At 38.4% G+C, this 22,640-nt stretch overlaps 1 long non-coding RNA gene across 1 annotated transcript in view; it reads left to right on the top strand.

Annotated features, from left to right (window-relative positions):
• Window positions 1-4,305: 4,305 nt before the first annotated feature.
• LOC134355185 (uncharacterized) overlaps window positions 4,306-22,640 on the top strand; it is a 31,925-nt gene continuing 13,590 nt past the window's right edge. Inside the window, exon 1 of the long non-coding RNA XR_010019972.1 lies at window positions 4,306-4,353. This is a non-coding gene — a long non-coding RNA (uncharacterized LOC134355185). The remainder of the gene's footprint in view (window positions 4,354-22,640) is intronic.

Genomic DNA, 22,640 nt, shown 5'->3' with positions numbered 1-22,640 from the left:
TGAAGCAAGGAGCAGCTGAAGATGTCAGCAAACACTCCAGCTAGCTTGCTTGCACAGGCCCAGAGAACCCGTCCCTGGATGGCATCTGGGCCCGTCGCCTTCCTTGGATTTATCTTCAGGAAGGCTCTTCTAACGTTCTCCTCGGTGACAATGAATATAGCCATGATGGATGATGCTATCACCTCTTCTGTACAAGGTCACAACAGGCTACATCAACATCACATGGATCATTGCTAAGTATGAGCTGAATTTTTTAAAAAAGAGGGATTTTTCTCTGTTGTTTTCAAAAAGAGTGCCCTTTTACTTGTATACAATTTTCAAGACTTTTGGATGTTCCATATGTCATTGATACAGTTTTGAAGTGTATTATCTGTTGCAATGCAAGAAATGCAGCTGCCAGGTTTCAAACACCCAGCTCCCACAAACGGTGATATAACAATTATTCAGTACTGATAATGTTTTTTTTTTGATAAACATTGAACATGATAATGGGCATAGCTCCCCTTCTCTTCCTTTCACAATTGCATCCACCCAAGTTCTCAGTTTAACTTTTCATCTGAAAGATGAATGTGATTGAGGACTTGAAAACTCCAACTCTAGGCTTTAACTCTGATGAAGATAAACACAGGTGGATGTGTTAGAAACTGTGCTGTTGAAAAATTAGGCTTGTTGTCACTGCAAGTTTGATGAAAGTAAACATGACTGCGATGACAGTCTGCTGCATCAGTCGTTCAGTAAAGAATTGATGACGATGTACACATACTAATTGATGAAGACATTTTGCAAATGTGCTTAGTTATTACATAAAGTAAAAAGAATGACTGAACAAGAAAGGTTGACTACCAGGCAACAATCAAAGCTAAGTGGCTTCTAATTAAAATATTGCTGTACTTACTGTCAATCTTTATTTTTATTACAATATGTACAAATATATACTGATTGTGGGATAACTTGATAATAGGATTAAATTAATCTTTAAGAAATATCTTGCTATCTCAAAATACTAGTGTGTTTCATAATTTTAGGAATCATTGCTTTAATAGTTTCACGTAATCTTTTGGTTTCAATCTACGTGTAAAAATTAGCTGTAAATAGTGGCCAGAAAAAATATATTCACCAGACAAAACTGAAAAAAAGTTATGGGCATTTACGATACATCAGTATCTTGGCTATAATGTTTCCAAAACATCTTGAGGCAAAATATTTTCCAGAAAAAATGTATTCATTGTTTTCCATCTAGTATTGACATTTTATTCCAGCAAACATTCCCAAATCACAGAGTGCCTCCAGAATTTGAACTGAAATATGTCACTAACTCTTTACACTTGGTACATTTGTTCAGTCTTCATCAATTCATATTTGTTCATCATTATCTCGTCTTTCTTAAAATTATTAGTAATTCAACGAACTGTGATCATTGCTTTCTTCATTTTCACTTCTTTGCAATGACAGCAAAACTAATTATTGTGATTATGTACTCAACCTCTGATATTCTGGATTTTATTGGTTGAATGAAAATATTCTTGAGAAATGGATTTTCTAATATAGTATTAACTATGACAAACTATTTACAGAAATGGGACACTAAATCTGATAGCCTCCACCTACACCTCTTTGACTCACCTCATTCGTTTCACATTTGGTCTTCTAGATTAACTTCGGTGCATCAACCTTTTAGTTCAGTTGTTGCATGCAGTCATAGATTTTCAGCATGGAGGTAAGGCCAGCTTGTACACCTATACGTGTACTTTCTAAAAATCTTCTATATATTTTATGTGTTCCTGCCTTGACTACTTCCTCTGCCAACTTGTTCCATATGCCAGACATCTAGTGACTGGTTTTGCACTCTGTCCTCTCTTGCCAGGAAAGACATTTCTGCTGAATCCCCTCTTAGATTTACTGTTGACTCTCTGACAAACATGTTCCTTGATTCTGATCTTGCTTCCAAGAAGAAAGAGTTCCATGACATTCACTACAGTAAACTCTGTTATAACCTTGAAGAGTTCTGCTAGGTCATCCCTTCATTTTCATAAGAGAAAATAATGTCTGTCTTCCCTCTTAGCCATCTTTCAGTTAACTTACTGTTTTATTTTGTGTTCTTTGATATGCCCCTAAACACTTCATTATTTGGACACTGGAATGGTTCATATCTGTGAGCAGTTTTGGGCGCTTTATCTAGGAAAGAATGTGCTAGTGTTGGAGAGGGTTTAGACAAGGTTCACAAGAATGATATTAGGATTGAAAGGGTTAGCATATGAGGAGCATTTGATGGCAGGGCATGTACTCACTGGAGTGTAGAAGAAAGAGTAGGGATCTCATTGAAATCTACTGGGCATTAAAAGAGAGTGGTTATAGAGAGGATGTTTCCTATAGTGGAAGAGTCTTGGACCAGAGAACACAGTCACAGTATAGAAGTGTATCCCTTTAGAACAGAGATGGGGAGGAATTTCTTTTGACTGTTGGTGGCGAGTCTGTGGAATTCATTGTGGCAGATGGCTGTGGAGGCCTAGTCATTGTGTATATTTAAAGTGAAGGTTGATAGGTTTTTGATTAGTAAGGGCGTTAAAGCTTACGGGGAGAAGACAGGAGAATGGAGTTGAAAACAATAATAAATCAGCCATGATAGAATGGCGGAACAGACTCAATAGGGCAAATAGCCTAATTCTGCTCATATGTCTTCTGTTCTCATAATAAATCTGATCTAGCCATCGTTCTGTAAAATCCTTTTCAATCCTTTTATTATAATTGAAGCTTGTTGATTTTCATTAATGACCTTATTATTCTGTGAGCTGGGGATCTGTATCCTTAAATCCCTCTGTTATAAACTCATTCATCTACTTACTTTGTATGGAATGTGTGGCCACACCATATTTCCCCATCAATGTGTATTACTTAGCATTGATCTGCTTTGAAATTCAAGTTATAACTACCTGTGATGTCTGTAGATTTATTATGCTGTTGGAGTCCTTCTCCGTATTCAATGTATCTCCGATTTCATATCTCTTGCAAATTGTGCTTTTCATTCATGAATGCAAATTGCTTGTGTATTTTGTTACTTTTCACCTGAGCATTTTTCCAATTGAAGTAAATATTTTTGTTTATCATGAGCTGAAAAATCAAATGGAACTTGAAACATACAGGACTATACCATGTACACTGGTGCATTAGACAGAATATAGCAATCAATTCAGATTAACACTTAACTCACTTATAAGAAGGATTTTTCTTAGCATAGAATTTATGGCAGAGTCTTTGTCAATTTAATGGAGCCTAAGGTTTTTTGCTTCTTCACTCATTTACCATTTATTTTCTTTTCTGCTGAAATTTTTTTTAGGGGAAGGTTACTGATGGTGAATAAACCCCAGATAAACTATCAAAAATTCACTTCTCCAAAATTTAGATCTTGAGGATTTCCTTCGTCGCACAATTGATGCCTGTTTGTAGAATGGAGCAGTGTTCTGTTTTAAATCCACAGGTTTTGAAACTGGATTTTCATATTGTTTCACAGAATTGTTGCATGATTATCAGGCAAGTGAAGGGAATTCATCCCTTCATTGCCCATTGGTTCTTTATCAATATAACCATCTGGTTTGGATAAATGCATGGCTGAGGAATTGGAGCTGGGGGCAGGGATTCAGATTTCTGGATCAATGGGACCTTTTCTGGGCAGATGTAACCTGTACAACAGGGACAGGTTGCACTTGAATCCGAGAGGGGCCAATATCCTTGTGGGTAGGTTTGCTAGAGCTGTTGGGACTGGTATAAACTAATATAGCAGGGGATGGGAATCAGTATGATAAAGCTGAGGATGAGCCAGCAGGTTTACAAGTAGATGAATGTCACTAATCCTTGAGACTTTGGCGAAAATATGTCCCTCTAAGAAAAGTGCTAATTCCATTGAAAATGAATACCATTTTCTTATTTAAAATAATCGGGGTTGATCACCTGAGGGTTTTTTGCACAAATGCAACATTTTTTCATATGTTTGTTTTTAATTTTATAAATTATATGATTATATGATAGCCCAAATACCCACAAAATCAGTTGTCTTCGGACAAGAGATTATCATTTCAATTTGATAAAGAAGTGTGAAAAAATCATTTAAAATGTATAATGTATATGCCAGATGAAAGAGTAGAGTGAAAAGTCTCTGAAACTAAAATCAGTGAATTTTCAACAATATTTACTTTTATTTTGTGGTCGCTCAAAATGTGTCCCAAGTTTTTGTCAACACTGTCAGATATTTATTAAAAAAAGCAAAAAAATCAGGCAACCACATGGTCAGCTATATTCCTGAGGACCCCCTTTCCACACTCCACATCTGCTAAATGCAACAAGGTCAAACAAGCTCCTGTAAGTTTGCTATTTTTTCAATAATTTTTGCATATTTATTGATGTTGCTACTGTCACAACCATGATATGTCAACACTGTCTCTTGTATAGAAAGAATTATTTTAAATTATGACATAAATTTATGCATTTTAAGTAGAGGCCAGAGGCAGCCAGCAACAGAGGGAAAACAAGATGGCTCCTGTATACCACTCACACATGTCATGTAGAAAAGTGTGTTTTGTCACCACCCTCAGATATCAACACTGTCAGGTTTCCTGTCCGACAGTGGTGACACATACTTTCACGGTGTTGACAAAAACATCAAATCATCCCCAATGGAGGCTTGAATATAATTTATAATCATAATAAATAGTAATATGGCTTGTAATGTTTCATTAACCTCTTTATTTATAATATACATAATTTCCCCTTTATTTCTTCCACACATAGGCCTACAATATTTCCTTACTAAATGTATCCCCAATGACTAAAACCATAAATGAATTTAGTTGCACCATTTCATAATCATTTTATAAAATTTCACCAAATTAAACAGATTTAAATTCATAGTAATTTTAGATTAGATTAGATTAGATTAGATGATGAGGACACTCAGTGCTCATTTATTGTCATTTAGAAATGCATGCATGCATTAAGAAATGACACAATGTTCCTCCAGAGTGATATCACAAAAAAACAGGACAAACCAAAGACTAACACTGACAACACCACATAATTATAACATATAGTTACAGCAGTGCAAAGCAATACCACAATTTGATAAAGAACAGACCATGGGAATGGTTAAAAAAAGTCTCAAAGTTCTGATCGACACCCTAGTCCCCGATAGCAGGCAGCAGAAGGGAGAAACTCTCTCTGCCATAAACCTCCAGGAACCGACAACCGTGGATGCATTGGAAGCACCCGACCCCAGTCCACTCTGAGTCTGTCCAAAAACTTGGAGCCTCCGACCAGCCTTTCGACACCGAGCACTGAGCACCATCTCTGCCGAGTGCTTCGACCCCATCCCAGCCGCCGAGCAACAAGCAAAGCCGAGGATTCGGGGCCTTCCCCTCCGGAGACTCAGGATCACACAGTGACAGCGGCAGTGAATAAAGGCATTTCAGAAGTTTCTCCAGCTGTTCCTCCGTTCTCTCACGTTTGTCTCCATCAAATCAGAATTGTGTATGGCACCCTACTTGACAGATTACAGATATCATTCACCGGAGTGGCCGCGCAAGCTGTGTCGCGCCGCCATCTTCTTCCATTAAATTCTGACCTTCCTTTTATGTATTTTAGGAAGTTATGGCTAGGCTGCAGCTATCAGTGGAGGAACGAAGGAGAAGAAACAGGGAATACCAAAAAAAGTGGAGAGAGAAAATATATAGTGAGCCAGAGTTAAAGGAGGAAAACCTGAGAAAGGAAAAGCAAAGATGGAAGAAGAGAGTAGAGGATGGGAAAATAAAAACTATCAGTGATTTGAATGAAAGGAGTAAGAGAAAAGTGTGGAAACGTGGACAGCAAGAGTCAAGAGAGCATAACAGAAAGGGCCCAGAATGCCCAGAAACTCCACCACATATTCCATTGGATCAGACTATACAGGAGCCAGATCGCAGCCGGCAGTCTATAGCAGGGGAAAGGGGAAGAAAGAAAACAAGAGCAAAATACTTGAGAGAGATGAAAGCTTTGAAAAATAAACTTCAATAAATAATAAAAGATAGGAATAAACTGAAAAAGCATTGGCGACGAGAGCAAATTAGAAATAAAAAACACAAGAATCACCCAGAAAAGAAACAGAGCAGATGCTACAGGGCAGCAAAATCTTCCATGAGATGGTTGGGAGAAGCCTTTGCAGTACTCAGCTCTATCATATTGCTGAAGGTGACATGCAGACATATGATGCACTCCTTTCTCAATCACTAAAACCTGTACCAGCAACAAGGAAAATCCATCAGGTCATACCTTACGGAAACAGTATCCATTGCAGGTCTTTGTCATGTTTCTGCAGTGAGCCACAGGTGTGTCAGTGATTCAGCCCAACAACATTTCAGTTGACTGAAAATACACATGCCAGGGTACAGGCTGAGGAGAATGATGGCCCTACCACAACGGGAAAGAACAGAGGGCCTTTGGCAATGCTGATGGAGGAAATGGAGCAGGAACCCCAGATTGATCCTGACGGGACTACAGCAGATATATCTGCTGGTGTCATTAATTGTGGAGATTGGCTTGCAGTCATTTATGACCAAAATTGGTGGTTAGCAAAGCCTGTCACCATGGATGCTCATCACCAAGATGTTCAAGTGGAGTTTTTCCACCCTCATGGGCCCAACGCGTGCTTCCATCCAAAAGCAGGTGGAAAGGATATGTGCTTTGTACCAGTTGGAGATATTCTGGTCAAACTGATGGAGCCATCATCACTGGGTTGTGCAAGCAGGACGAGGGAGATCTACCACCAGTCTGAAGTCATGGACTTCATAGAGGAGGAGCATATTAATCGTCTACTTCCTGATAAAGTTGATTGAAGGTTTTCAAAGATTTTCAAGCCCAGAAACGGATGGAATTTTAAAAAAATTCCTGGTGTGTTTTCTGATGTTCATGCTTAAGCGTTGCAGTTGTACTGTAGTTTTTATTTTCCTGTTTACTGTTGTTGTTAATATTTACAGAAGGATAAAATGTACATGACAAATTGTTAAATAAAGTTGTTAAGCGAGGAAGCATTGACTTGAGTGGTGAAAAGATTGGAATTGTTTGTTGTAATTAGACCACTGCCACCACTGTCAGGTCTGTCACCACCATCAGATGGAACTTTCTTTGTTTTAAATTAATATGCTTACAACCTGTTCCTCCAAAAACAGTTGATTTATTAAAATAATTGTCTCTTTAAAATTAAAAATGTGTTTTTAAGTCCAAAATTGTTATTTTGTATATTTAATGCTAATGATAAAAGTTGCATGATGTAAGAGTTTTTAAAGGAGTACATGTGAAATAGTATAAAAAATGAACAAAAGTGAATATTCAACATTTAACAGCATATATGTGTACCTATGGTGTAGACACAATGATTTAAAAGCTCTAAATCTATATAAGACTAAATAAATAGGAATAATTAGCTTTTTATTGTGTCTGACTGTTGACAAAAGCTAAGTAATGACAGGAAAAACACATTTTATGAAAAAATTACAAAATCAGGAGGTTGCACTGAAATATTGCTTGATTGCTGAGACCTTGTTCTATAAATATATAAGCTTAGATTTCTTAACAGTTAAAATTTTTTCTTTTCAAAATTAAAACCTGTTTTATCCAAATTCTCAAGAATAAGTGATATGTGATATGTAATATGAATGTAAGGAAGGACAAGACAAGATTGGGTACAACTGCAGACAGAGAAAAGAGTCAAATTGAACCACAGAGGCAAAATTAATAAGGGCAAAGAATGCAGGTCTGGAGGTGCTGTATTTAAATACACCTCGCATTCAGAATAAGGTGGATGAACGTACGGCGCAAATAAAGATTGGTTGGTATGACATTGTGGACATCACTGAATCATAACTGAAAGAAGGTCATAGCTGGGAGTTTAACATCAAAGGATATACTTTGTATCGAAAGGACGGGTGGGAAGGCATAGACAGTGAGTAGCCCTATTGGTAAGAGATGGAATTACATCTTTAGAAAGAGATGACACAGGGTCAGAATACTTTGAATCTCTGTGGGTGGAGTTAAGAAACTGCAAGGGTAAAAAAACATTATGGGAGTCATATGTAGGCTTCCAAATAGTAGCCAAGATTTGGGGTTGAGATTTCAAAGGGAGCTGGAAAGGGCACAATTAAAGGTACAATTGTAATGGAGGACTTCAATATGCAAGGGGATTAGGAAAATCAGATTGGTGTCTGATTACAAGAGAGGGAATTTGTTGAATGCCTACAAGATGGCTTTTTTAGAGCAGCTTGTGCTTGAGCCTACTAGGGGAAAGACTATCTTAGATTGGGGTGTAATAATCCAGATTGTATTAGTCAGTTTAACGTAAAGGAACCCTTAGTAGGCAGCAATCGTAATATGATTGAATTCATACTGCAATTTGAAAGGAAGAAATATAAGTCACAATTATCAGTATCACAATGGAATAAAGGGAATTACAGAGGCATCAGAGAAGAGCTTGCTTAGGTAGATTGGAGGAGGATACTGGCGGGATGATGGCAGAACAGAGGTGGTTGAAGTTTCTGTAAATATTTCACAAGGCACAGGATAGATATGTCCTACAGAAGAAGATGTTCTCAAATGACAGGGCTCAGCAACTGTGGTTGACAAGGGAAGTTAAGGACTGCATAAAAGCCAAGGAAAGGACATATCAGAAAGCAAAAGTAAGTGGGAAGTTGGATGATTGGGAAGCTTTTAAAATCCAACAAAAGACAACTAAAAAAGCTATAAGAAGAGAAAAGATGAAATATGAGGGCAAACTAGCTGATAATATAAAGCAGGATACTAAAAGTATTTTCAGTTATATAAAGAGTAAAAGGGAGGTGAGAGTTGATATTGGACCACTGGAAAATGATGCTGGTGAGGTAGTAATGGGGGACAAATAAATGGCAGATGAACTTAATAAGTACTCTGCTTCAGTCTTTACTGTGGAAGACATTAACTGTATGCTAGAGGTCCGTGAGTGTCAGGGAGAAGGAGTGAGTGCCATTGCTGTTACAAAGGAAAAAGCCCTTGGCAAAGTCAAAGCTGTTAAGGTGGATAAGTCTCCTGGACCAGATAGACTACATGCCAGAATCCTGAGAGAAGTTGCTGAAGAGATAACGGATGCATTGGTCATAATCCTTCAAGAATCACTTGATTTTGAAATGGTCTCAGAGGACTGGAAGATTGCAAATGTCACTCCACTCTTTAACAAGGGAGGAGGGCAAAAGAAAGGAAATTATAGGCCAGTTCCCTAACTTCAATGGTTAGGAAGGTGTTGGAGTCCATTATTAAGGATGGGGTTTTGGGGTACTTGGATTCTAATGATAAAGTAAGTCAAAGCCAACATGGTTTCTGTGAAGAGAAATTTTGCCTGACAAATCTGTTAGAGTTCTTTAAGGAAGTAACAAGCAGGGTGGACAAAGGAGAGGCAGTAGATGTCATTTACTTGGATTTTCAGAAGGCATTTGATAAGGCGCCTCACACGGTCTAGGCTGCTTAACAAGATAAAATCCTATGGTGTTACAGGAAATATATTGGCATGAATAGTGGAATGGCGGACAGGCTGGTGGCAATGAGTGGGACAAAGGGGGTCTTTTCTGATTGGCTGCCAGTGATTAGTCGTATTCCGCAGGGATCAGTATTACGACCGCTACTTTTCACATTGTTTGTCAATTATTAAATAATGGCATTGATGGCTTTCTGGCAAAGTTTGCAGATGATACAAAGGTAGGTGGAGGGGTAGGTAGTGCTGAGAAGGAATGTGATTGCAGCAGGACTTAGGCTAATTGGATAAATGGGCAAAAAAGTGGCAGATGGAATACGGTGTTGGGAAATGTATGATAATACATTTTTGTTAAAGGAACAATAGTGCAGACTATTATCTAAATGGGGAGAAAATTCAAACATCAGAGGTGCAGAGGGACTTCGGACTCCTTGTGCAAGACTCCCAGAATGTTAATTCACAGGTTGAGTCTGTGGTAAAGATGGCAAATGCAATGTTGGCATTTATTTCAAAGGGAATAGAATATAAAAACAAGGAGATAATGCTATAGCGTTATAAGACACTATCAGGCTGCACTTGGATTATTGTCAACAGTTTTGGGTCCCCGATCGCCAAAAGGATGATTTGTCATTGGAGAGATTCCAGCGGAGGTTCACGAGGATGATTCTGGGAATGAAGGGGTTAACATATGAGAAGTGTTTGGCAGCTTTGTGCCTGTACTCACTGGAATTTAGAAGAGTGAGGCGAGATCTCATTGAAGCCTACCAAATGTTGGAAGGACTATATAAGGAGGCTGGGGAGAGAACTAGAGGGCACAGCCTCAAAATTGAGGGTCAATCTTTTAGAACAGAAGTAAGGAGGAATTTTTTTAGCCAAAGGGTGGTGAATCTGTGGAATGTTCTGCCACAGACTGTGATGAAGGTCAAGTGCATGGATGTATTTAAAGCAGAATTTGATAGATTCCTGATTGGTTGGGCATCATTGGAAATGGTGAGAGGACAGGTTGAATGGGATCCGGGACCAGCCATGATGAAATGGCTGAGTGGACTGACGGGCTGAATGGCCTAATTCTGCTCCTATGCCTTACGGTCCTATGATTCCACTCACTGGCCACTTTTCTACAGCCTTGCACATTTTCCTTGATCCCCCTTTTAGCTCAAATAGTCGCTACAGTTCATTCTGACCAAACTCCCTGTCCTTTTTTATACATCAATCAAATCTTTCATTGGCTCTGTTCGAAGAAAACAGTCCCAGCCTCTCTACCCTTGTAGCTATAGTCCCATCATCCCTGGACCCATTCTTCTTACTCTTCTCACTCTTCTCTGATGCTTTCACATCCTTTCTTTAATGTGATGACCAGCATTGAAGACAGTACTCCACTGGGGGCTAGACCAGTTAGAAATAACCTCCCTGTTTTTATACAGTATTACTCTATGGCAGAACTGTGAATGCTGCATTAACTAATTTTGCAACCTACCTTTCCACTGTTGATAATTTGAGCAGGTATAACTCCAGGTACTTCTGCTCCTGCATCCCTTTATTCTATGCTGCCTCTCTGCATTCTTCCTACCTAAATGTTCATTGATCAAGCTTCATCTGTCCTTTCCACCAGCCTATTTATCTCCTGCTGCAGTTTATCACTTTGCTCTTTGCATTCATAATACTGCTGAGCTTTATGTCATACACAAATTTAGAAATTGTGGCTTACATCCCCAATCTGAATAGTTACTATAGATAAAAGAATGGACCCAACACCAGTCTCTGGACAGTGGTTGGTAAGCAATTAGTACCTATTATTAAGGATGAATTTTTCAGTACTTGAAGACATATGACAAAATAGGGTGAAGTCATCATGGTTTCTTTAAGGGAAAACTTGCCTGAGTAATCTGTCAGATTGGAGGGATCACTGACATTGATCAGGGCCCTGCATATGCAACGCTCCTGGTAAATATCTATGATGGGTGGAAGAGAGACCCTGATGATCACCTCAGCAGTCCTTGCAATCTTTTGGAGGGGCTTGTGGTCAGATGCCTTGCAATTCCTGTACCAGCGATACAGCTGGTCAGGACTCACTTGGTGGTGCTCCTGTAAAAATTGATTAGAAATTGGGGAGAGTGGAGATGGGGATCCTCACTTGTCTCAATCTTCTCAAGAAGTGGGGATGCTGCTGTGATTTCTTGACTAAAGAAAGAGGTGCTGAGGGAGCAGATGAGGGCGTCAGTTATGTGCATTCCAGAAACATGGTGCTCCTAACTCTCTCCACAGAGGAGCTGTGTATGTGCAGTACAGCGTGGCCAGCATGCACCTTCCTAAAGCCCACACACATCTCTTTGACCTTCTCCATGTTGTTGTGCTTGTACCATTTTTCCAGCTGCTCTACCTCCTCTCAGTATGGACTTTTCAAAAACTTTCTGGAAATTCATGTAAACCATGTTTACTGTAGCTAGCAAGGTTGCATCTGCTGTCCGTATCTGAGTGCATTAAAAATCACCAAACAATGTGAACTATCACATGGGAAGCTGTAGCAGATTCTGTTCTGGAAAATCCATTATACCTTTGGACGACACATCATTTTTCCTGCACCAACTCATAAAGGATTTGCTTTATTAAATTCACTTTTTGCAATTGTTATGTGGGATTTGAATTGAAATCTTTGATTAGATTACCCCTCACCTTCTTAATATCTAATACAAAACACACAAGCCATGCTAATGCACTTCTTTAAACAATGTACAATTATGGTATATCTGCACTGTTTTTCTTTCATGGCCATTATGTCTTCTGAAATTCTAGCAATTCAGAAAGAATGCGCCTACGAAGTTGGCTTGGAATTTGAATTTATATTGGAAAACTGTTTGTCAACCACTATATCAACATCTGCTCTTGGAATGTGTCAAATGTGGAGTGATCGTACATCTTCAATATTAAAGGAACCACCATGAATTTATAAAGAGAAAGTCATAAAAATATGAGAAAATTAGAAGTGAAAACAGGTGTAAACAATGTTTTCCTTTGAGCCTGTTCCACCATTCATCAAGATGATGGCTGGTCTTTTACCTCAACATAATTTTCCAATGCTATCCCCAAATCTTTTCATTCCCTAAGTAGCCAGAAATCTCTATCTATTCTGAATGAACAACTGAACTTGCAGAACCATTTACAGAAGACAATTCCAAAGTTACCATATATTCTTAGTAAAGAAATTTATTCTCATGTGAGTTGCAAATTGCCAACATTTTATCTGAAACTGTGCCCTATGTGACCCCATATTTTCCCTGCACCTAGCAAGTCAAGCACTTACAAATTATAAGTTTTGATGAGATCTCCTCTCATTCTCCTAAACTCTAAAAGTGTTCCAGACTGCTCAATATCTCCTCCTATGGCAAACACATAATCCTGGAAACAGTTTAGTAAATCTTTGCTCTGCACCCTATGGTAAGCATATCCTTTGCATGCAGTACAGCAAAGCAATAGAGTAATAGAAGACTTAATAAGACTTCCTTACTCTATTAATTAAGTCTAGCATCCTATTTTACCTCCCATTTTCTTTCTCTGCCAGCAGGCTGGTCTTCATGACTTTTGTATAAGCACAGCAGGATTTCTCTGAACATCAACACTACTTAAGCTCACTGTTTATAAATTACTCTGCTCTTCTGTTATGTGCATCAAAATGAATTACTTCATATTTTCCACAATGTTGTCTTCCATCTGCCATGTTCTGGCTCACTCACCTGGCTTGCGCATATCCCCTTAGAGCTTCATTACATCCTCCCCCATATTGACAATCCCATTGAGAATAGTAACACATCTCATGAATCTGATGGAAGTTTTTAAAGTGGGTGATTAAAACAATCGACAGGGGCAGGCCTGAAGATATTATTTACATGAACTACTAGAAGGCAATAAAAGTTCCTCATAAAACACTTAGTGGAAGCTTGTGAACTTGGCAAAAAGGACATCCAATAACATCATGGCTGATGTTTTACTTCAGCAGTACTTTACTGTACTTGCTCCATTCCTTTGATTTTCTTAATATCAAAAATCTTTGCGAATCACAGCCTATGATGGCTATGGATAAAGAATTTCTTCTCATTTAAGCCCTGAACGGCTACTTTTTAATTTGAAACCATTCTCCTGGTTCTAGATATCCTAGCTAGGGGAGACATCATCCCTCCATTTCCTATGTCAAGTCCCTTAAGAATATTACGTTTCAAGATGTTCATCTTTTTCTTAACTTTCGAGAGTATACAGCCATTTAAAAAGAAATATTTGCTCATAGGACTTACTTCATATTCTCACGAACCAGTCTTGTGAAGCTTTATTTCATTCCCTCTATTTCAAGTATATCCTTCAGTTCACAGAGAATTATTCAAAAATTGGCTATTAGAGAAATTGGCTAAATGATTGAGCAGCAGGTAAGCTTGATTAGGGAGGGTGAGCTAGAACTACAGTTGCCAAGATGTGACCTACAGTATTTCCTGTGGATCAGCGTTACTACCTCAGTGATTCATTGTGATTATTAACTGTATATGACACTTACATGTCATATACAACTGCCAGTGGCACCAAAGCTATGTGATATTCTGAGTTGTATAGATGAAAACGGTTTTACAAAAACTGGTAACAGATGAACTGTATCGGTGCAGATTTTCCCAGTAGAGGTTGGCTGCAGAGGATTTGTGGCCACATCCATGGTCAGATTGGGAGTCTGAGGCCAGGGCCAGCAGCAAGTTATAAAAGAGCACTTGGAGGTAGCCGAGCGAAGCAGCCACTGGTTATGGATGAAGAGGAGTGATGGCAACTGACCCCTAAGATGACCTATGGGTGGCCAGATGTGAAGGGGGTGTGCACCTGGTACACCGGGTCACACTGTTCTGTCACCTGGAGATGTAGTGCGATTAAATTGATGAAGATGGGTGCCCACCTGATGACCCCTGGGAAGCACCTGCCACCCACCAAGCCCCACCTCAAGATTTCTATGCTGTGACCCAAGTTAGGATCTGCTTATCAAAGGGATTGAAACATCTAGTCCTATGAGCTCGAACCGTGACAGATGCATTTCAGTGTAGGAAATGTGATTATCATTCAATTTTATCAAAAATGGAAGAATCTGAATATGTTCTGAATGGTGCAGACTATGAAGCATTCATTGAAAGCCTAATGAGATTTATAGATCTATCAATACATAATGTTAAATGTCTTAGACTGCCACAAAAACGAGTAAAAAGGCTAACTGATGTTGACCTTTATTTGAGAGTTATATACAGTAACAGGATTTAGTGTCATAGTCATAGTCACAGTCACAGAGCCATACAGCATGGAAGTAAGACATTTGACCCAACTCGTCCATGTCAACCAAGATACCCATCTGCATTTTCCTGCATTCCACCCACACCCCTCAGAACTGCTTCTAACTTTGTACCTGTCCAAATGTCTTTTAAATGTTGTTATTGTTCCTTCCATAACCATTTTCTATAGCAGCCTGTTCTATATATGGACAACCCTCTGGGTGGAAGAATTTGGCCCCCAACTTCCTATTAAATCTTTCCCCTCTCATTTTAAACATATGCCCTCTAGTTCTTGATTCCCCAGCCTTAGGAAAATCTATAGTTAAAAGTTCAAACTAAAACCTTGCTAAATTATGCCTCTGAGGATAGATTGATTATCTTTAGATGAGAGTGGCTTTATTTCACAATCTAATTAATGTATTATGGAATTTAGAAAAATCTTAATCAAGGAATAATTTGATTGAAACATTCAGTCTATTAATGAAAACTTGGGGTATTTCTGCTGAGTCAGGAATGTTAGAAACTCACTTCCACAGATAGAAAAAATGCCGCAGGAATTGTTACCTTTACACGCGGAGCGATTCACAGATTACTGTTAATCATTGCTAATAAGGAAAATGGAGATAGATCACAGATCAGCGGTGATCTCTTTGAATACCAGAGGGGTTAAATAGCTTTCTTCTATCCTGATTGTCCTATGTCAGACAGCTATGTGTTGTTTCTTGAATGATAATTACTGTCACTTATACAGATTTCAGTGTATGTTAATTCTAATTTACAGAGCTAGAATTGACAAGTACTAGCTTCTACAGTATATTTGACACTTAAGTTAGTAATTCTAACATTTTTCTCAGATCACTATAAAGTGAGATTATATTGAGAGTCAGTTCAATGGCAGAGATCTGCGTATGTATCAGCTTAAAGGCCAAGCAGAACCCAACCAAAACAAGAGAGAATCTGCAGATGTTGGAAATCCAAGCAACACACACAAAATGTTGGAGGAACTCAGCAGGCCAGGCTGCATCTATGGAAAAAAGTACAGTCGACCTTTCGGGCCGACACCCATCACCAGTCCAGTTTGTGTGTGTAACCCAACACAAGCTCAAACACTAGTATTTTTTTTTTGATAATTATACCAGACGTTATGTCTTAAAATGCTAAGGAAGCTAGACTCCATTTGACAGCAGACCACAGAACTACATTTTCGAACTCAAAACCCATCATTGTGCAATTAATACTGAACTTTATTATGATGATACTTGTTAAAAGTTAATTATTATGAACTTACACTGTGGTGTAAGCTCATAATAATTAAACAAACCATAGTTTTATCAAGTTGACTTACTAGTTATATTCCCTTGGACGATGTAAACAATGGCAAAAGTTATTTAGAAACCTACATGGTATCTGTAGAGAACATTCCAAACTAACTGCGGTTTAACTGCATCAGTCAAGTTTTTGAAACATTGACATTATATATACTAAAATAGTTCAAGAATTGTCTGAGGAAGGAAATAGTGGGTATGTGGGAACACTTCAAGGCACTGAGCAGTGACAGAGAATAAACAATTGTGTTGAAGGAGTCACAATAGCAGTTGGATTTCAACCAAATTATCAATTATTTCTGAAGGTTGCAGAAGTTGGTCATTGTTTCCAGAACCTATTCATTAACTTGGATAGTCCTGTACATACTGTAAAAGTCTTTCAGCTGATGTGTTGCAGTTTTAACTTTTGATTCTCAAAGCCTAACTACACAGTGAGTAACAATTCTTGTTGAAACCTAACATTATTTATTTTGAACAAGCTGTGAAAATATGATGATAGGTAGTCTCTCCTTTATATAGCTTGATTCCTGAATTTTCCAGTGGAGGAAATATGATGCTATTAGGCAGGAACTTGGGAGCAGATGTTCTCAGGGAAGTGCAAGGTAGAAATGTGGCAGATGTTCAGGGAACATTTGCATGGTGTTCTGCATAGGGATGTTCCATTGAGGCAGGGAAAGGATGGTAGGGTAAAGGAACCATGGTGTTCAAAGGACATGGAAAATCTAGTCAAGAAGAAAAGAAGAGCTTACGAAAGGTTCAAGAACTAATTACTGATAGAGTTCTAGAAAATTACAAGGTTGCCAGGAAAGAGCATAAGAATGAAATTAGGAGAGGTAGAAAGGGCCATGAGAAGGTCTGGTGAGCAGGATTAGGGAAAACCCCAAGGCATTCTACAAGTATGTGAAGAGCAAGAGGATGAGCCATCTGAGAATAGGACCACTCAAGTGTGATAGTGAAAACGTGTGCATGGAGTCAGAGGTGGTACGGAGGTACTTAACGAATACTTTGCTTCGGTATTCACTATGGAAAAGGACCTTGGCAATTGTGGGGATGACTTGCAGCGGACTGAAATGTTTGAGCATATAGACTTTAAGAAAGAGGATGTGCTGGAGCTTTTAAAAAAAATTAAGTTAGTTAAGTCACCAGGTCCGGAAGAGATATACCCCACACTACTGGCAGATGAAGTTCAACCCGGATAAGTGTGAAGTTGTACATTTTGGTAGGTCAAACTTGAAGGCAGAATATAGTATTGATGTTAAGATTTGTGGCAGTGTGGAGGATCAGAGAGATCTTGGAGTCTGTGTCCCTAGGTCACTCAAAGTTGCTGTGCAGGATGACGGTGTTGTTAAGATGGTGTATGGTGTGTTGGCATTCATCAACCATGGGATTGAGTTCAAGTGTCGTGAGGTAATGTTACAGTTACATAAGACCTTGATTGGATCCCACTTGGAGTACTGTGTTCAGTTCTGGTCATATCACTGCAGGAAGGATTTGGATACTATAGAAAGAATGCAGGGCAGTTTTACAAGGATGATGCCTGGATTAGAGAGTGTGCCTTATGAGAATAGATTGAGTGAACTTGGCCTTTTCTCCTTGGAGCAACAGAGGAAGAGAGGTGACCTGATAGAGGTGTATAAGATGATGAGAGGCACTGATTTTGTGGAAAGCCAGAAGCCTTTTTCCAGGGCTGAAATGACTAACATGAGAGGGCATAGTTTTAAGGTGCTTGGAAGTAGGTATAGAGGAGATGTTAGGGTTAAGTTTTTCACACAGGGAGTGGTGTGTGCATAGAGTGTATGCCAGTGCAGGTAGTAGAGGTGGATACAATAGGGTCTTTTAAGAGACTCTTAGATAGGTACATGGAGCTTAGCAAAATAGAGGGCTTTGCAATACCGTAATTCTAGGCAGTTTTTAGAGTAGTTTATATGGTCGGCACAACATTGTGGGCCGAAGCTCCTGTAATGTGCTGTAGATTTCTATGTTCTATGTTCTATGTTCATCCTGTTAGAAGCTTTATTTAGTCTAAATAGCATGACCTGACATGGTTAGGTGGATATAGAAACTATAATTAAAAGATAACATTGGACAACAACTTTTTTCAAAAGTGTTGCTTCCTCGGAATTTATTTTTGCCTATGATAGGCTGCTTGAAGATGAACACAAATATAATTTCAGACTACTTGTATTACGTAGGAATTTGGAGAAACAACAAATGAACTTTTATTGAATATGTGTTTAATTGCATAATGGTGCTGATGCTTTGCAATAGTTTAACTAAGTTAAAAATATTTTGTTAATGATTTTCATTTATACTCAGTGTCCAAGGCTTCTTGCTTAAGTGTCCAACAATAGTTCGCCAGCATTGATGGATTCCAGTTGCCCTGATATCTTTTCTCCATGACCACAATGTCCTGGTGAAACCTTTCACCATGCTCGTCCCTAACTAACAGCACCAAGATTTGCAGGGAAGTAGTCTAAATGGGAATGCAGAAAATGAATCTTTAGTGACATGTTGTATTTCATGGTTTTATATGCTTGAAGCATGCTTTCAACCAGCTGCATGTAGTTTGGTGCTCTGTAGATGCCGAGAAAAATTTCAACAACTTCCTTGAATACCTTCCATGTGATTTTCTCTGGTCCCACTAGAAATTCTTCAAATTGCCTGTCATTAATGACCTGTTTGATTTGTGGACCAACAAAAATGCATTCCTTAATCTTGGTATCAATTATTCTGGGAAGCATCTGTCTCAAATATCAAAATCCTTCATAGAAATTTTTGTGCCTGGTGATAGCAAATTCCATCCTTACAGTCCTGAACCCAATAATTATTATTAAGACCTGTCCTGCCATGCAGCAGCCACACCGCCCAAGCATGCCTAGACAAGATAGGAAACTTTCCAGCTTACATTGTGAGCAACATTTTAATTGACTTGAATTATGAATTGAAATAATAAACATAAGTGATTTCAAAAAATGGTGCATGATAGGGAAATTTCATGGTGATTTTCATGATCAGTTTCCCAAAATTCATTAGATACACCTAAAGGTATTCAGGAAGCAAAATCTTTGTTGTCCAGTGTAATCTGGAGGATACAATAAGACTTTTGATTCTTCAAAACAACCTCAACAGCATAATGAAAATCATTGCAGAAAATGTGTATTTTTTTATATTGTAATGATGTTGAATTCAGTAATCAAAGATCACGGTACGGCACTAGTAATAACCACTACTGCTGATATCAAAACCAATGACAATGTCTTTATAAAATTCTAATAATCTTAGCCATATTGCGTGGAGTGTGTAATGAAAATAACCATGAATTGCTGACCTATCAAATAATGTATCACTTTTATTGCAACTTTCTGTTCTCCAGATTGGACTTATCTGTCGTGCTGTTTTCATTGTTGTTATTGTAATCAGAACTGTGAGGTGCCATGTGGAAGCTATACTGTGTGTTCAGTCATCTCTCGGATATCTCTGTGTGTAAAGAACACTTACCTTACGAGACAAGTAATAAAATATTTTACTTAGACAACATGGCAGTTTTCAGTGACCTAGGCTTGTGCTTTAGGGAATTTATTGAGTGTGTTAATAAGGCACTAAATAATCAATATCAAAGATCACTGGCAATGAGTTAAAAAGAATCATGGGTCTACACATTCCCACATCCTCCATCTTGATAGCATTTCCCTTATAAGAAGAAATCTTATCATTAATGACCTCTTCCTACCTGACTGCTCCTTGTATAGACAAAATATTCTGAACATACATAGCAGGTGCTTATAATGAACACTTAATAACATTTTTAAAAAGCAGCTAATATCATGTTTTGTTATAATTTATCATGACTTGCAGGCAAGTTTAGGGAACCTTGGCTGATGAGAGATATTAAAGCTCTGGTCAAGAAACAAAAGGACGCAGACATGAGCCTGAAGAGGTCATGGACAAGTGAATCCCTTGAAAACTATAAAAAGATTACAAATACACTTAATAGGGAAATCGGGAAGGAAAAGCGAGTTCTGAGTTAGGTTTGGTAGGTAAGATTAAGAAAAATTTGAAGAGATTGTTTAGATATATGAAGAGGAACATTTTGACTATGGACAGAGTAGGTTCCCTTACAGACCATCTGTGACTCAAGCCACAGGAGAGTGGGATGTCTAATGCATATTTCTTCTTGGTGTTTACTGAGGGGAAAATCATAGTTGCTCAGAAGGGAAATGAGTGGAAGTGTTTCTGGAGAAGTTTCATGTTACTCATGTTATGCTTTTATTACCTCTTTTATTCCAGTGGCTTCAGTTTTGCTGATAAACCCGTTATATCCTATTTTATCAAACTTCTTTTGAAAGTCCATGTGCACAATATCAGCATGATTTGCCTTTTAAGAAATGTTTAGTTTTCCACAATTAATTCATAATTGACAGGTTATTTTGACCAAATTGCCTTTTCCCATGGTTTCCCAACAGCCGGCTTATCAGAATTTGTTGGGTATATTTTTCTGTAAATTTTATTATGATTATTATGATTATGAGGACATGCAATCCCCTTTTATTGTCATTTAGTAATGCACGCATTAAGGAATGATAATATGTTTTTCCAGAATGATATCACGAAAAACACATGACAAACCGACTTAAAAACTAACAAAAACCACATAATTATAACATATAGTTACAACAGTGCAAAGCAATACAATAATTTGATAAGAACAGACCATGGCGCAGTAAAAGTCTCAAAGTCTCTCGAAAGTCCCATCATCTCAGGCAGACGGTAAACCTCCAGTGCCGCCAACTTGCCGGTGCAGCATCCCAGAAGCATCTGACCACAGTCCGACTCCGAGTCCATCCGAAAAACTCCGAGCCTCCAAGCACCATCTCCGCCGAGTGCTTCGACCCCAGCCCCGGCAACAGGCAATACGTAAAGCCGAGAATTTGGGTCCTTCGTCTCCGGAGATTCTCGATCGCACAGTAGCAGTGGTAGCAAAGCAGACATTTCAGAAGTTACTCCAGATGTTCCTCTGCGTTTCTTATGGCTGTCTCCATCAAATCCAGATTGTGCACAGTCCCTAGTTACACATATGATATCATTCAGAATGGCCGCGCGTGCTGCGTTGCGCTGCCACCTTGTCCTCCCTCCTCCTACAACACATAACATTTTGAACAAGATATAACATTTGTAATCCTTCCATTCCCTCAGCAACATCTAAATGTCTAAATCAGCTTGAAATATTATGCCTAAACCTCCACAGTTTTGATCACGGTAGATGCTGACTATCTGAAATAAGAACAGAAAATGCTAGACATACTCAGGCTGAAGCAACTAATGTTTCAGACTGATGATCTTAAGAACTGAGAAAAGTTAGAGATTAAACATGTTTTATGATGCAAAAAATTGGTGTGGAATAGAGAACAATTAGAGAGCATCACGCAGGAGAGGGTAAATAACAAAAGAGATGATTGTGCAAATTAAAAAAGAGGGTAATGGGATAATGAAAGCAATAAAGGATCATCCTGGAGCACATGGTATTGCAGAATCATTATGTTAGCTTACCACACACATAGAGTGAATGCTGGAATGTGAAATAAAGATGTTGATTTGCTGAAATTATTGAGCTCACATTTGAAATTGAATGGCTGTAACTTGCTCACTCAGAACTGTAACACCATTCCTCAAGTTTATGTCGATCTTTGTTGGAATACTGCGAGGAAGGGACAAGCTGGTCATGTCTCCCTCATACATCCCTTTATTTTGATTCATTTTACGTTGTATTTATTATGCAGGAAATTCTGGTATTAGTTCATATACAAACTGAAACTTACAAAACTATTTAACATGATCATTAACACATAAAAACATAAAATACTGCACATGTCCAGTGCTTTATTTGTATATGCAATTCCTATATAAAATTAATTTTAATTCTACACTTATGCTGTTTTAAACTGAAGAAGTTTAACTGTGCTAATATATTCTCAATTACGTATTTTTTAAAACAACCCTTCCATCCTTATGAAACACTAGGAAACATCTCTAATCATTGAGGCTAGTGATACTGAAGTGGAACATGTCCCGAGGGTCTGGAAAATCTGATTCTGCTCCGGAAAGTCAGATATGCACAAAGCATGATTTTTCCAACTGTTTTTGTTCTGTCTTCTGTTATTAATTTTTGTTGGCAAATTTTGAAGTACTATTTGACTTTAGTTTTGAACTGTTTTGTTCTTCCAATCTTCCTCCTGTTAGTCAAATATTAAACTTTTTAGTTCACTAAAAAACAATTGTAATTGCTTAAGATTTGGAAATCCTCCAGAATAAGAAGAGCTGATCAACAAAAGGAAGTAAAAAAAAGGTACTCGTCGAGCATAAAAAGGACATCAGAGAGTTGTGGACACAGCACAGTACAGCATGGAAATCTGCCTCTGCACCATGGACTCAGTCTACACTTGTCACTTCCTCACTGAGGCAGTCAGAATAATCAAAGGCCCCACCCACTCCAGACATGCTCTCTTTGTCTCC

The sequence above is a fragment of the Mobula hypostoma genome, chromosome 12 (assembly GCF_963921235.1).
Source record: "Mobula hypostoma chromosome 12, sMobHyp1.1, whole genome shotgun sequence".
NCBI classification, from domain to species: Eukaryota; Metazoa; Chordata; class Chondrichthyes; order Myliobatiformes; family Myliobatidae; genus Mobula; species Mobula hypostoma.
Note: the sequence above shows the minus strand (reverse complement) of the source record. Positions and strands in the feature narration are given on the sequence as shown.